We start from the raw sequence: 12060 nt of genomic DNA, 5'->3' as shown, positions 1-12060 counted from the left end.
GGGCCCCAATCTCTAGTATTAGGATATGGCACCCTGTTAACAGCATTGTGTCTAGTGCCAGCCAACTAAGTGCAAATCCCAGGTCTGCCACCTAATAGCTGGTAACCTTGAGAGAATTGCTTTCTTTGTACTTCAATTTCCCCAACTGCAAATGCAGATAAGAATAGTGTACTCATGTTCCAAAAAGGGTTATTGGGAGATAAGTGATTTTTTTAATATACAGAAAATGCCTAGATTAGTGCTTTTCTCTCAAGAGAATAAATGTTATGTAAGTCTTGGCAACTTCTATTATTATTATCTTTCTGTAGAATTTTCACCTTTTTCTCTGCCAGCATACATATTCTCAGGGACCACTTAGGGTCATCTATTAAAAAAAAAGCCAGGAGTCAGAGACAGAAATGCAGGTGCTGAACTGTCTTTTTCTTTCGTTTCTCTAAGACCTGTGAGCATCAGGCAGTAATGGAAGGAGACGATACCACCATCTAGTTGTCGCTGCTCATATCCCTTTCATGAATAGTAAGCAGCTGCCTAGGTTAGTAAATATTTCTGAGTGGTTTCCCCTGCCCAGATTCCTTTGGGTGATGACCTAACATCTTTTAGACCTTCTAGTAGTTTCAAGGTAATATGAGATAAATCAACTCGCATATTATTTTGTCTCAGGATATTGTGATTTTTTTGGTGTAGGGAAGTTCTCCTGTTCTTTTATTACTTCCCCAAGTTGGTCACTGATGGTTCAGTTTCTTTTCAGAGAAAAGAAGAAAGTCCAATAAACATTGTCTGACTCAGACATTGTTTTTGGCACTCAACATTCATAATTCCATTATATATTTGTAACAACACTGTGAGTTAGATGCTATTACTCCTGCTTTACGAGCTTGCCTTGTGTTGTTCAGTCTCTCAGTCATGTCTGACTCTTTGTGACCCCATGGACTGCAGCACAACAGGCTGTCCTTCGCTATCTCCGAGTTTGCTCAAATTCATGTCCATTGAATCGATGATGCCATCCAACGATTTCATCCTCTGTCACCTGCTTCTCCTCCTGCCCTCAATCATTCCCAGTGTCAGGGTCTTTTCCAATGAGTCAGTTCTTCGCATCAGGTGGCCAAAGTATTGGAGCTTCAGCTTAAATATCAGTCCTTCCAATGAACATTCAGGACTGATTTCCTTTAGGATGTACTGGTTGGATCTCCTTGCTGTCCTTATGTTGCTGTTTTCCAACTGATGTTTTTTGCATTCCATTGTTGCATCTCTCTGATCCAGCTGGAAAAATCTCTTCATTTCTATGGATGCATATGATTAGGCTGGGCCCACCAGGATAATTCAGGATAATCTTCCCATTTAAAGGTCATTATGCTCAATCACGTCTGCAGTGTTCATGGAAGGAAATATATTCACTGGTTCTGGGTATTAGGGGATAAACATCTTTGTGAGGAGGTGTACTATTCTGTCTACCACAAGGATGGGTCTGGAAAACTTTGCCTACTTCTTAGCTTTCTCTCCTGGGCTTCCCAGGTAGTGCAGTAGTAAAGAATCCATCTGCCAGTGCAGAAGATGCAAGAGACATGAGTTCGATCCCTGGGTCAGAAAGATGCCCTGGAGAAAGAAATGGCTACCTACTCCAGTATTCTTTCCTGGGAAATTCTTTGGACAGAGGAGCCTGGTGGGTACAGTCCATGGAATTGCAAAGAATCAGACTTGCCTGAAGTACTAAGCACACACACACACAGGTCTCCTGATCTTGGGAAATAATTGCTAATTTTCCACATCGCTCCCTAGATCAGATCTGAAGGTCAGGATGAAGATGAAGCCCAGGAAAGCTCTGAGCTACTAGTAGACAGATTCTGACCTACCACCAAATGGTTTTTGGCCTACCAGCCTTCTCAGTGTCCCTTTAAAGCAATTTGTAGTCTGTTATCCTGTATCATTAACCTAATTAGTGTAATTGCACCCAATTACGTAATCAGTGTAAATACATGAAGAATCACATAATTAGACGATGTAATTAGGTAATTAATAGATGATGTGGGAAAAATCCACAGAAAACATTCTGAAATGGACACGGTGCCTGTATGAGGCAGGCGAATTGCTAACTTCAACATCTCAGCCAACTCCCTTGGTGGGGAAGAGAGATCCACAAATTAATTAGAATCTGAAGCATAAAATTGTTGTTCTAAAAAATGATACCTTGTATCAGGTCCCTCCACCTCCAATTTGATAGCTCTATGTCCACAGGTTCTCTCTCTGTGTTGTTCCTGATGAGAGAAATTTCCCTCACAAAGCTGAGTAGGATGAAAAAATCTAGCTCAACGGAAACCAGATTTGACACTGAGTCTATAGATAGGATGAGACTGTTATTAAGGCCATGTCTGTGTGACCAAAATAACCAGACTGTGGCAGACACAGCTTTGGTCTGCTGAGTTGACAGTCTTCTCAGCTGATTCTCACTGAGGCAGAGTCAGCCTGAACATGAGCACGTGTAGCTTAAGCAGACCCAGCAACTCATGGGAGTTCAGTGGAATAAGAGGTTTTGCCAATTTGAGCTTCAAATTTGTCCACTTCTTTTTCTTTCTGGGCATCCAGCCTGAGCTCCTTGCATCCTCTCTGCCCCACTTCCTCCAGTCTGTTCTCCAGAGCTGCAGTAGTCTTAAGATCACCTCAATCCACTGCCAAAATATTCTCATGGAGAAAACCCACATCTTTACCTTTGCCTACAAAGCCTTATGTGGATTTCTCTGGTGGCTCAGTCGGTAAAGAATCTGCCTGCAATGCAGGAGACCTGAATTCAATCCCTGGGTCAGGAAGATCCCCAGGAGAAGGGAATGGCTACCCACTCTAGTATTCTTGCCTGGAGAATCCCATGGACAGAGGAGCCTGGTGGGCTACAGCCCATAGGGTTGCAAAGAATCAGACACAACTGAACAACTTACATGGCACACTGGAAAAGCCTTATGAGATCAGGCCTCTGCTTACCCCTCAAGCTTTTCTTGCACCTTCTCCCAAAATGTTGTGTCTGCATTGGTTTTTCTACCATGTCTTCAAATGGGCTAAATTCTCTCCCACTTCAGAGCTTTCCTATAAGCTTTTCCCTCAGCTTGGAGCATGATGTCCCCTGTCTTTTCCTGGCTGAATCCATCCACTCCCTAGGCTCCTGGTTCCTTAGAGAAGCTTTTTATCATCCCTTAATTTAAAACATTTCCTCATTAAAATCTCCCATAACACATTATACCTTTTCTTCCTGATATGCATCACCATCTGTAATTCTGCATTTATGATCTGCAATATTATTTTATGATCTAATCCTTCCCATTCACTAGATTATAAATTTCATGAAGACAACAGCCATGGTTTATTCTGTTTACCTCGGAACCCCATGTATCCAGTACATAATAGAAACTCAACAAATTATTGTGAAATGAATAATGTATTGAAATTGGGAACTCTGAATACCAATCAGTAGTTATCACATCAGTGGTCAGGGTCAATTTAGGCGAATAGGATGAGAAGCTGGAATAGGGGCTCCTGTACCAGAGACAAAAGCATTTAAACAGCAGTTGCAGGGGAACCTGTGATTCACTGGACGATGACCATTGTCTCCTCCTCATAACTTCAACCACAAAGTTTTCCAAGTGAAGAACATCCAACTTCTATTAATTTACAGTTGTGATCAGGTTTTGTCTTTCACTTCTTCTTTTCATTTTAGCCTGTTTTCTAGAGAGAAACCTATGGAGCTTGGGTTATTGATCAAATGAAGACACATCATTAAATTGGTTTTTATCTTCTGCCTTGCATTGCACATTCCAGAGAGAGGCAATGGGGACTTTGAGGTGGCCCACTAGTGGAGGTGATGGAATTCCAGTTGAGCTGTTTCAAACCCTGAAAGATGATGCTGTGAAAGTGCTGCACTCAATATGCCAGCAAATTTGGAAAACTCAGCAGTGGCCACAGGACTGGAAAAGGTCAGTTTTCATTCCAATTCCAAAGAAGGGCAATGCCAAAGAATGCTCAAACTACCGCACAATTGCACTCATCTCACACGCTAGTAAAGTAGTGCTCAAAATTCTCCAAGCCAGGCTTCAGCAATACGTGAGCCATGAACTCCCTGATGTTCAAGCTGGTTTTAGAAAAGGCAGAGGAATGAGAGATCAAATTGCCAACATCCGCTGGATCATGGAAAAAGCAAGAGAGTTCCAGAAAAACATCTATTTCTGCTTTATTGACTATGCCAAAGCCTTTGACTGTGTGCATCACAATAAACTGTGGAAAATTCTGAAAGAGATGGGAATACCAGACCACCTAACCTGCCTCTTGAGAAATCTGTATGCAGGTCAGGAAGCAACCGTTAGAATTGGACATGGAACAACAGACTGGTTCCAAATAGGAAAAGGAGTATGTCAAGGCTGTATATTGTCACCCTGCTTATTTAACTTCTATGCAGAGTACATCATGAGAAGTGCTGGACTGGAAGAAACACAAGCTGGAATCAAGATTGCCGGGAGAAATATCACTAACCTCAGATATGCAGATGACACCACCCTTATGGCAGAAAGTGAAGAGGAACTAAAAAGCCTCTTGATGAAAGTGAAAAAGGAAAGCGAAAAGTTGGCTTAAAGCTCAACATTCAGAAAACGAAGATCATGGCATCCGGTCCCATCACTTCATGGGAAATAGATGGGGAAACAGTGGAAACAGTGTCAGACGTTATTTTGGGGGGGCTCCAAACTCACTGCAGATGGTGACTGCAGCCATGAAATTAAAAGATACTTTCTCCTTGGAAGAAGAGTTATGACCAACCTAGATAGTATATTCAAAAGCAGAGACATTACTTTGCTGACTAAGATCCATCTAGTCAAGGCTATGGTTTTTCCAGTGGTCATGTATGGATGTGAGAGTTGGACTGTGAAGAAGGCTGAGTGCCGAAGAATTGATGCTTTTGAACTGTGGTGTTGGAGAAGACTCTTGAGAATCCCTTGGACTGCAAGGAGATCCAACCAGCCCATTCTGAAGGAGATCAACCCTGGGATTTCTTTGGAAGGAATGATGCTAAAGCTGTAGCTCCAGTACTTTGGCCACCTCATGCGAAGAGTTGACTCACTGGAAAAGACTCTGCTGCTGGAAAGGATTGGGGGCAGCAGAAGGGGACAACAGAGGATGAGATGGCTGGATGGCATCACGGACTCAATGAACGTGAGTTGGAGTGAACTCCAGGAGATGGTGATGGACAGGGAGGCCTGGCGTGCTGCGATTCATGGGGTCACACAGAGTTGGACATGACTGAGCGACTGAACTGAACTGAACTATCTGGTGATGTCGAGATAGGAATGGATTAGTCTCCGTTACAAGCAACAGGAAGAGGTTTTTTTAAATGGGTGGATCAGTCAGAATGGCTATCATCAAAACATCCACAAACAGCAAATGATGGAGAGGGTGTGGTGAGAAGGGAACCCTCCTACACTGTTGCTGGGAATGTAAATTAGTGCTGCCATATGCAAAACAGTATAGAGGTTCCTTAAAAAACTAAAAGCAGAGCTAACATATGACCCTGAAAGCCCACTCCTGGGCATATGTCCAGAGAAAAACATGATCTGAAAGGATGCATGCACCCCAGTGTTCATTGGACCATTGTATACAACAGTCTAGACATGGAAGCAACCTAAATGTTCATATGAAGATGTGGTACATATATACAATGGGATATTACTCAGCCATTAAAAAGATTGAAATAATGCCATTTGCAGCAACATGGATAGACTTAGAGAGTGTCATACTAAGTGAAGTAAGTTAGACAGAGGAGAAATATCACATGACATCCTTTATATGTAGAATCTGAAAAGAAATGATACAAATGAACTTGCTTGCAAAACAGAAACAGACTCACAGACTTAGAGAATAAACATGATGCCAGGGTAATGGGATAGTTAGGGAGTTTGGGAAGGACACGTACACACTGCTCTATTTGAAATGGAAAACCAACAAGGACCTACTGTATGACACATGGAACTCTACTCAATGTGATGTGCCAGCCTGGATGGGAGAGTGGTTTAGGAGAGAATGGATATGTGTATATGTATGGCTGAGTCCCTTCACTATTCATGTGAAACTGTCACAACATTGTTAATCAGCTATACCCCAATATAAAATAGAAGTTTCAAGTTTGAAAGAAGAAATACTTCTTAAGCAAAAAAAAAAAAAAAAAAAAAAGGTGGACTTTTTTGAGGGAAGGATGTTCAAGTCACAAAAAGTAGTCGACTCTTGTTTCCAAACACTGAACTAAGCTAAATCAAGAACAACATTAGACTGACTCATCACTTTTCATTCACTGTTATTGCATTTTTAGTCACTTCTCTGATAAGCACTGAACATTTTGTAATAATTTCATTCTTTGATTTATTCTTAACTACATTGATATTTATTCTGTAGTAAATATGTACCAAACACTTCCTACTTGCTTGGAACTCTGCAGGTCACTGTAATGCACAAAATCCTCCTTTAAGCAACCTATCTTCTTCCCCCAAAATCAGAACTCTGAGTTAGCCTCTGAGGATAATGTTACCGTATAAGGAGAGTCAAAGAAGACCCTTCCTTGTGGGCCTCGGTTCTTGGTAAGGACACAAAGAAAAATCTGAGGTCTTACCTGTGACAAAAACAAGTTTATTGAAGAAAGAACAGAAAGAACACCTCAAGGGAGAGGTGGGCCAAGCCAAGAGAGGCACTGGCACTGATATAATGAGGTAGGGGGTTTTTCAAGACAGAACTTTTACATATTCATCTAGACAGGCGTGGACTGACAGTTTTGATCGACAGTTGCAAGTTACATAACAACAAGCTCTACTGCGCATGTCTTTCTCATAATTCAATCTGTTATAATCAGATGTATGTATGTATAGAATATTTATGAACCCTTAATAGGCTCCCGCTGCCTAAGGTCACTTGAGGACACAGCTGTGCCTCAAGGGTACATGCGCTGGAGTTGAAAAAGGCTCTGTGGTTATTTTGCAGTGTATCTGTGAGCTCTCCTGGGCAGCATAGAGGCATTTTGGGGTTGGGTTTAGAGATAAGTTTGAATCATTTTTGGCTAGGTCACCCCTTTTAGCTCAAGCCTAACTTCTTACCTAACAGATAACTAGAAATGTTCTCAGACAGATAAATGACTGTTGTTATGTCTGGATTTATAAGCTGTGCCAGAGAACACAGATGGTATGTTTATTGGATTGGTGTGACTGAGACAGACATGGTCCCCTTTCTTAGAGGACTTACAGTCTAGCTGACACAATAGACTATCAAGCAAGTAAAATTCTAGTTGAATTCGATGATCAGTTTGATTAGTTTTCTGTGATTGTTGTTTTCTTTCTGTCTGCCCTCTGAGGGATAAGGATAAGAGGCTTATGGAAGCTTCCTCATGGGAGACACTGACTGAGGGGGAAACTGGGTGTGGTTCTGATGGGCGGGGCCATGATCAATAAATGTTTAATCCAATTTTCTGTTAATGGGTGGGGCCATGTTCCCTCCCTGTTGTTTGACCTGAAACCAAACTATGGTGGAGGTAATGAAGTTAATAGCCACCTCCTTCAAAAAGTCTCATGTATTCACTGCTGCACTCAGTGCTCCTGACCCTGCAGCAGGCCCCTGCCACCACCTCCATCTCTGCTGGAGACTCCTGGACACTCACAGGCAAGTGTGGGTCAGTTTCTTGTGGGGTCACTGCACCTTTCTCCTGGGTCCTGGTGTGCACAAGGTTTAGTTTGTGCCCTCCAAGAGTCTGTTTCCCCAGTCCTGTGTAAGTTCTGGCAGCCTTATGGAAGGGTTAATGGCGACCTCCTCCAAGAGAGCTTATGCCACACCCAGGTCTGCTGCATCCAGAGCCCCTGCTCTTGTGGCAGGCCACTGCTGACCTGTACCTCTGCAGGAGACACTCAAAAACTCAAAGGCAGGTCTGGCTTAGTCTCTGTGGGGTCTCCTGTTGTGCACAGGTTTTGTTTGAGCCCTCCAAGCATCTCTGGTGGGTGTGGGTTTGATTCTAAATGTGATTTCGCCTCTCCTACCATCTTGCTGGGGCTTCTCCTTTGCCATTAGATGTGGGGTATCTTTTTTTGGTGGGATCCAATAGTCTCCTTTCAATGATTGCTCAGCAGTGAGTTGTAATTTTGGAGTTCTCACAGGAGAAGTTGAGCGCACGTCCTTCTACTCCACCACTCTATTTGATAACCAAAAGAGATGTCCTTTTCATTATAGGGGACTGGAATGCCAAAGTAGAAAGTCAACAAATACCTGGAATAACAGGAAAATTTGTCTTTGGAGTACAAAATGAAGCAGGGCAAAGGCTAACAGAGTTTTGCCAACAGAATGCACTGGTTATAGCAAACACACTCTTTTTAACAACACAAGAGAAGATTCTACACATGGACATCACCAGATGGTCAATACTGAAATCAGACTGATTATATTCTTTGCAGCCAAAGATGGAGAAGCTCTATATAGTCAGCAAAAACAAGACTAGGAGCTGACTGTGGCTTAGATCATGAACTCCTTATTGCAAAATTCAGACTTAAATTGAAGAAAGTAGGGATAACCACTAGACCATTCAGGTATGACCTCAATCAAATCACTTATGATTATACAGTGAAAGTGACAAATAGATTCAACGGGTTAGATCTGATAGACAGAGTGCCTGAAGAACTATGGGTGGAGGTTTGTAACATTGTACAGGAAGCAGTGATCAAGACCATCCCCAAGAAAAAGAAATGCAAAAAGGCAAAATGGTTGTCTGAGGAGGCCTTACAAATAGCCAAGAAAAGAAGAGAAGCTAAAGGCAAAGGAGAAAAGGAAAGATATAAGCTTCTGAATGCAGAGCTCCAAAGAATCACAAAGAGAGATAAGAAAGCCTTCCTTAGTGATCAATGCAAAGAAATAGGGGGAAATAATAGAATGGAAAAGACTAGAGATCTCTTCAAGAAAGTTAGAGATAGAAAGGGAATATTTCATGCAAAGATGGGCTCAATAAAGGACAGAAATGGTATGGACCTAACAGAAGCAGAAAATATTAAGAAAAGTGGCAAGAATACACAGAAGAGCTATACAAAAAAGAACTTAATGACCCAGTAACCACAGCGGTGTGATCATTCACCTAGAGCCAGACTTCTTGGAATGTGAAGTCAAGTGGGCCTTAGGAAGCATCAGTACGAACAAAGCTAGTTGAGGTGATGGAATTCCAGTTGAGCTCTTTCAAATCCTAAAAGATGATGCTGTGAAAGTGCTGCACTCAGTGTGCCAACAAATTTGGAAAACTCAGCAGTGGCCACAGGACTGGAAAATGTCAGTTTTCATTCCAGTCCCAAAGAAAGGCAATGCCAAAGAATACTCAAACTACCATACAATTGCACTCATCCCACAAATTCTGAGCTAGCAAAGTAACACTCAAAATTCTCCAAGCCAGGCTTCAACAGTACATGAACTGTGAAATTCCAGATGTTCAAACTGGATTTAGAAAAAGCAGAGGAAGCAGAGATCAAATTGCCAGCATCTGTTGGATCATTGAAAAAGCAAGAGAGTTCTAGAAGAAACATCTAATTGTGCTTTATTGACTATGCCAAAGCCTTTGTGTGGATTACCACAAACTGTGGGACATTTTTAAAAAATGAGAATACCAGACCACTTTACCTGCCTCCTGAGAAATCTGTACACAGGTCAAGAAGCACCAGTTAGAACTAGACATGGAACAACAGACTGGTTCCGAATTGGGAAAGGAGCACTTCAAGGCTGTATATTGTCACCCTGCTTATTTAACTTACATGCAGAGTACATCATGTGAAATGCTGGGCTGGATGATGCACAAGTTGGAATCGAGATTGTTGGGGAAAATATCAATAACTTCAGATATGCAGGGGACACCACCCTTTAGCAGAAAGTGAAGAACTAGAGAGCCTCTTGATGAAAGTGAAAGAGGACAGTGAAACAGCTGACTTAAAACTCAACATTAAGAAAACTAAGATCATGGCATCTGGTCCCACCATTTCATGACAAATAGATGGGAAAACAATGGAAATAGTGAAGACTTTTTTTTTTCGCACTCCAATATCACTGCAGATGGTGACTGATGCCAGAAAATTAAAAGACGCTTGTTCCTTGGAAGAAAGGCTATGACCAAGCTAGACAGCATATTCAAAAGCAAAGAGATTGCTTTGCAAACAAAGGTCCTTGTAGTGAAAGCTATGGTTTTTCCAGTATTCATGTAAGAATGTAAGAATTGGACCATAGAGAAAGCTGAGCACTGAATTGCTGCTTTTGAACTTGGTGCTGGAAAAGACTCTTGAGAGTCCCTTTGATTGCAAGGAGATCAAATCAGTCAATCCTAAATGAAATCAGTCCTGAATATTCATTGGGATGAATGAATGAATGGATGAATATGCTGAAACTGAAAGTCCAATACTTTGGCCACCTGATTCGAAGAACTGACTCACTGAAAAAGACCCTGATACTGGGCAAGATTGAAGGCAGGAGCAGAAGGGGATGACAGAGGATGAGATGTTTGGATGGCATCACCAAACTCGATGACATGAGTTTGAGCAAGCTCCTGGAATTGGTGATGGACAGGAAAGCCTGGTGTGCTGCAGTCCATGGGGTCACAAAGAGTTGGACATGACAGTGAATGAACTGAACTGTGATGAGTATTATGCTAGAGGGAATATAGGGTGCTATCATAACACATTTTAGGGGAATTTCATCTAGTCTAGGGTCTTGTGGAAAGGCTCCTGGAAAAACGAATATTTAAACAGATTTACCAGCAAGATAGAGCTTTGTAATGTCAAGTGATGCTTGGTATGAGTGATTTTGAAGGGGAAGTGAAGTGAAGTGAAAGTCACTTAGTCATGTCCTAGTCTTTGTGACCCCATGGACTATAGAGTCCATGTAATTCTCCAGGCCAGAACACTGGAGTGGGTAGCCTTTCCCTTCTCCAGGGGATCTTCCTAACCCAGGGATCGAACTCAGGTCTCCTGCATTGCAAGTTGATTCTTTACCAGGTGAGCTATCAGGGAAGCCCCTTTGAGTGGGAAGCTGAGATGTATATGTAGTGATAATGATGCAGGCATTGGGAGCCATGTTCAAAATACTGGAACTGAGAAGGCACATGGAATTCTGTGTGGTTCTTTAACAAAGGTGAATATAGAAGGATGCTGCTGTAGAGACTGCAAATGAGAATTATGGAGGGAAGCTTGTTAGAGTCTATCTTTTCTACCAACTCGCTTTTTCTCTTCAAATTCCTATATTTGAGTGGAAAGAGAGACATATGATTGATCTATAAATTTCTAGGGAAAGAGGATCTTTCCCCTGCCCCTACCAAAAGAAGAAACTTCTTAAAACAAGAGCACTCCTATTTAATATTTTATTCACATAAAATTTTTATACTTTATAAGCACAAAAGATTTAATGTCTTATACTTCCTAATTTATATTTCCCATATCTTTTAGTATAATATAAGGTAAAGGACTTCCCTGGTGGCTCAGAGGGTAAAGCGTCTGCTTACAATGCAGGAGACCCAGGTTCGATCCCTGGGTTGGGAAGATCCTCTGGTGAAGGAAATGGCAACCTCACCAGTACTCTTGCCTGCAAAATCCCATGGATGGAGGAGCGTGGTAGGCTACAGTCTGTGGGGTAGCAAAGAGTTGGACACGACTGAGTGACTTCACTTTCACTTTCAAGATATATAAAGTTTGATTGATTATATGGCAATCTAGATTAGGTTTTATCTTTATTGGCATTCCATTTGTATCAGCATTAGAAGAAATAAGTTGAGGAAGTTTTATAGTGAGCATCCAGATGGCCTGAAAATAATTCTCCATGATTCTTTAAGGAAGGTGAATATAGAAGGATGCTGTTGTAAGGAATTGCAAATGAAAATTGTGGAGGGAAGCTTGTTATAGTCTATCTTCTTCGTACCAACTTGCCTTCTCCCTGAAAACTCCTATCTCTAGGTCAGGTCCCCAAGCATTTGAGTAATCAGTCTCTTTTTCAGGGATGTTAGTTACCACATCTAGATTCATTGCCTGTACCAGTAGAACCTGTACC

The 12060-nt window shown here is 41.8% G+C and overlaps 1 non-coding gene across 1 annotated transcript; it reads left to right on the top strand.

Moving 5' to 3' along the window:
• Positions 1-11483: 11483 nt before the first annotated feature.
• Positions 11484-11555, top strand: TRNAC-ACA (transfer RNA cysteine (anticodon ACA)). The gene has a single exon. It is a non-coding gene; the product is annotated as a tRNA-Cys (tRNA).
• The last annotated feature ends 505 nt before the right edge of the window (positions 11556-12060 follow it).

Source organism: Ovis canadensis, chromosome 1 (genome assembly GCF_042477335.2).
Source record: "Ovis canadensis isolate MfBH-ARS-UI-01 breed Bighorn chromosome 1, ARS-UI_OviCan_v2, whole genome shotgun sequence".
In the NCBI taxonomy this organism is placed as follows: domain Eukaryota; kingdom Metazoa; phylum Chordata; class Mammalia; order Artiodactyla; family Bovidae; genus Ovis; species Ovis canadensis.
The sequence above is the reverse complement of the archived record's forward strand: the minus strand, read 5'-3'. Positions and strand labels throughout refer to the sequence as shown.